The following is a 5150-nucleotide window of genomic DNA, read 5'->3' as shown; positions in this document are numbered from 1 at the left end:
ATGTATGAGGGAGATGTCTGTGTTGTTCTTCCTCCAGGGGGGCGTTCCATCAACATCGCTAAAGGAAAATCCAGGCTTATTCTGATAAATCTCACGAGAGTTAACAAAAATAAGCCTGGATTTTCCTTTAGCAATGATAGTGCTCCTAATTCACTTGGATGAAGGGATGGGGTAGTGTCTGAAATAATGAGCTCTCATAGATCCTAACTAACCGTTACTAATAGTACTCATTTCAAATGTAAAGTTCTAGTCTAGGAAACTCACAAGTTAAGAAGTCGCTTATTAAAAAGAAAAAAAAACGTCATAGAAATTGAATCCTATGACGGACCGCTTTGGCACCTGTTTTCTGAGTGTTCCACCATGATGGAGCCTGTGGTCTATTATGATCCAGCAGTGTCAGTGGGCTGTCATCTGCCTACCGACACTGATGCCATTTATCTTCATATTGGGGTAGGATTGGCAGAGGGCAGTATGCTAGGCAGTAGGGTCCAGATTTGTTTGGACACTTGCCCCACACAATCATGTTTGCTTTTTTAATTTGACAAGTTTCATTTAATTGGGGCCGTGTGTTTGAGGATCTGCTCAAACAATGTGTCTACGTAAATGGAACATCTCTGAGCAAACATCCCAACTATTACAAAAAGTAATTTAGCAGCTAACCTTACTATTCTCTTTTAGTCGAGAGAAAATTACATAAAAATCGTATGTTTGCTTCTTTTCCTTGATTCCTCACTAAAACGGACTATTTGTAGTTGTCAGTGAGGTCACCTTGTTGCGTCCTTCTGAAAGGTAACAAGTTCTACAACAATAACTGTAAGCATCTTGTGCAGTGTTGGAATGTCGCAGCACAGCTGCAGGGCGGAATACCACAAAAGAAATAAACATGTGAATACCAAAGCATGTAATTGCAGCAATTTTCTGGGAGAAGTGGTGCATTATCTGACAGATGTGCAGGGGTGCCAATATTTTTGTCCATGACTATATAAACAAAACTAGGCGGGAACACAACACGTGAGAGCATGAACACAATAGTTTATCATGACATGTCCATGTAAGTCTCTCAACTCACCTAGTTAGTCAGGTTTGTTATATAATTTCGTGGGAATTTTTTGGGGATTTGCTAATCTATACATTTTTGGAAAGGGCATTGTATGAGGAATCAGAAAATATATGTTTCCATTTGCACAGATGTCTGAAAGGCAGCCATCTTGGCATTTACAAAATGGCCGCCATAATACACACGTTTTGTAATATCTTGGCTTCTAAATAAGCTAGAACATTGATTTTAACTGCTAAACAGTTTTTTTGTTTTTTTTATATCATCACATAAAAATAAGTAACTTATACTTTAAGAAATTGTCGTTTTTCTATTACTTCCATACGTGAGTCCACAGACCACAGTATGACAACCTCCTGCATTAGATGTTAGATGTTATGATTTAAACTTTTGTTGGCTTTTTGGGGGGATTTGCTCATCTATACATTTTTGGATGTTATGACAACAGCCAGCAACCAGTAAGGCAATACAGAGGCAGGTAAATCTTTAGCCTAATGGCATATTTAATGATCTTCTTTCGGCATATGGGTAGTTGTTTTCCTCTCCACTCCACCAGGCTCGGGGCCGAGGGGCTACCCTTTTACCACCCCGAGACCTGGTTGAGGGGCTCACCCGGGCTATATTTCTGGACACCCCTCCAGAAGCCACGTCATCGTCTCGTCATCTAGTACCGACAGACCATGCATCCCGTTGGGTGGGTGGTACACCGGGCAATCCAGGATAACATGGTCTGCAGTTTGGTCCTCTGCGCCACACTCGCACGACGCATTTGGGGCCAAGCCCCATCTGTGCATTGATGAGCGGAAACGCCCGACGCCGGTCCGGAGACGATTGAGCCTCACCCAGGATAGCCTTGGCAAGTCCATCCCGAGGGGCTCAGGGCCGGCGACTGGGATGTGGTTTGATTGATTGATTGAAAACTTTATTAGAAGATTTGCAGAAGTAGGTACATGAAAGTACATACATACAAGGTCAACTAACAGGATAAAAACCCAAGAAAGCCACTGGCTTATTTCAATTGGGGTCCTTGATTCTCAATTCATCGTTACATGTAAGACCGACAAAACAAACTAGTACTATCTACAAGATAATACAGACAAATAACTATTACTATCTACAAGATAAAAATACATCCATCATGGGAAGAACAATACAACAAAACATCAGGTATGTACAGCGGGTAGGACAGGTGGGGACATACACCACAGGTGGGGGCGGGGGACAAAACACAAAGTATGTACAGTGGGTAGTTCGGGTCTTTTAATCTGATTTTTGATTTAGAGGGTCCAGTTACGGACTGCAGCCTCCTGTAAATGTTTTTTGAGAGTGGTTTTGAAGGTGGGCAGTGTTTTGCACTCCTTTAAGATTATAGGAAGGGCGTTCCACATTTTTACTGCATAGTTTGCAAACGAGTTTAACCCCTTGTTTGTGGTGCAACGCGGTTGAACGTGGTTCGTGGAGCTTCCTCTGGTGTTGTATGTGTGGACGCGTGTGTGGTCGCGGAGTTTGGAGGTGTTTGCCTCCCACTCCGCGCGCCACATATAATCCGCCCATCCTGCCGCACTGATGTTAAGATCTCTGCATTGCGTCTGCTAAATGCCAAAAATGTAAATGTAAAATGCATTGCTGCCTGAGATCCTGTGCGGCAGGCACAAATGGGTGTCTCGACTTGAGACGCCGGGAGGGCTCCGCTGTTATAGTGAGCCTATCGTGGAGCAGATGGTTATTAAGCTCCACGGCCCGGCAGGCGAGACGTGCTGTGGCTCCCATGCGGCGGAGGCCTGCGGGCTGGATGCCTGCGGGCTGGATGCCTGCTAGGATGGGAAGGTTGTCCACGGGGGTAGGACAGTGGCGTAGCGCAAAATCCCGGGGCCCCCCCGCAAGGTGGCGGCGGGGGCCCTTTCGCAACGGAGTAAAAAAAAAAAAAAAAAAATGCGTTTTTTAGAGGCCGATGCGTTATTGACGTTGCGAAATTTCGCAATATGCACTCTACATTCTAAATGCTTGACTTAGCAAAAGGTACAAACAAGTGAGAGCAATAGCCTATAACTAAAACCAAATGGTAGACTACACTACATCAGTAGAATGTATTATAAGTAGAATAGTACAAGCTTTATTTATTTTAACAAAGTGTGGTGTGCACAGCAGTGTGATATCTGTAAACATATCTGTAGACTTTCCGCTAAGGGTTGCCAGATGGGATTGAGAATGTCCAACCTAATCAATCTAAAAACTTCTAAATCCACCAAAAACCAGCCAATCTGGCAACCCTGTCTCCGCTGCATCAGAGTCTACTTGTTGCGTAAAATTGGCCAGGGTTAGTCAAATCCTTTGTTGGACATCTCGTTTCTTAAGTCCTGGTATATTGTGGCATTTCTTTACTGTTTGCCATCTGGTCTAGGAATACCCAGGGAGACGCAGACAGCAGAAGTAGAATAGAATAGTAGAATAGAAAAAGAAACAGCTATATATAGCCTAACCATGCTGAATTATGTACCTGTATGATGCACTGACAGCCTGTGACTGTGAACCTGGCCGGACCCTGCCTTTCTGCCTGAGTTTGAGTATGATGCTGCCCAAATAAATGTTATTGTTTAGTGCTGTACGCTTTCGTGGTATTATATTGTGTGAATTATCATCTGTATGTTGTTTTTCTTTCACTCGACTAACCGCCGAGATAATACTTGAGACATGTACTTCCGTAAACATACATTTTGTTGTGAATCCCTCATCGGCTCCGCCCCCTCCTGCCTCGTTGGCGCTCGTTGAGCCTCATCTGGCTCAAGTGGAGACAGCTGGGTCCAGCTATCAACTCAGGAGGAGGCAGCCCTATAAGAAGCCCCAGAAACCTTCCTCCGACGCTTGATTATTTTGACCCATGTGGTTAGTTGTTTGGCTCTCCCTGTTGTCTATTCTCGTTCAAGTAGTTTCACTTCAGAGTTTTGTTTGTTTGTTATTTTGCTAACCTTAGTTGTTTTCTTTGTTGATCCTCGCTCCCCAAAGGAACCTGCCTCCCCCTGCCTAGACCCCCTGCCTGCCTATCGACTACGTCTCCTGCCTATGTCCCTGCCTGCCTAACGACCACCCCTCCTGCCTATGCCCCTGCCTGCCTGCCGCCTACTCCTCCTGCCTAACCCCCTGCCTGCCTGCCGCCCACTCCTCCTGCCTAACCCCCCCGTCTGCCTGCCTGCCGACTATTCCCCCTCTCTGCTCTGGACTGGTTAGTACACGTACATATTTCAACACTTCACTCATCTACATATCTACACCACACTAGTTTTGCACGCTAGACACTCACACCCAGACACATAGAGTACAGTCCCACTCACACCTCATTTACATTATCCAGTTCTCTGGCATCCACACATTCCCCCCACTTAGGCCCCGTTAGAGTAGGTTTATTCTTTTGTCCATCATTTTAATAAATCCTTTTATTGTTAGTTTGCCTCTTGTGTCCGTCTGTTCTGGGGTTCTGCCACACTTGACTCTTTTGCTAGTGCTACCATAACACATTTTTTATTGGATTTTTTTTACAATATCGGACCGACAGTCCCACATATAGCGGCTATAATGTCCGAATAGAGAATCTATCACCACCTAAAGAATGCTTATTGTACTTTGTATTGTATTTTCGCTTGCTCATTTTCCTTGTGTCTCGCTGCCTACGTGTGACGTCAAACTCATGTTGCTATTGGATACGGCTAACCATGTATATATTTTTTAATATAGGCCTATATATTAAAATTAAGGTTGACACAATGAAGGGCCACTTATTTTCTTTGTTTTATATATTTTTAAATTATAAAAAAAAAAAGAAAAGTGGATCCAATGTTAGGGGGCCCCCTAGTGGCTGGGGCCCCCCCGCGGTGCGTCGCTTGCGGGCCCGTCCGCTACGCCACTGGGGTAGGACGCAGGCATCCTGTCACAAACCGCAAGGCTTCGTTTATAGGCGAGTCGATGAGGCGGGTGTGGGCACTGCGACACCATACTGGGGCGCAGTATTCACTAGTTTAATAAACGAGGGCTAGGGCTGCCGTGCGCAAGGTCTTTGCGCCGGCGCCCCAGCCTGAGCCAACCAGTCGCCTCATCAACG

Source organism: Nansenia antarctica (assembly GCF_963989245.1).
Source record: "Nansenia antarctica genome assembly, chromosome: 2".
Taxonomy (NCBI): domain Eukaryota; kingdom Metazoa; phylum Chordata; class Actinopteri; order Argentiniformes; family Microstomatidae; genus Nansenia; species Nansenia antarctica.
Note: the sequence above shows the minus strand (reverse complement) of the source record.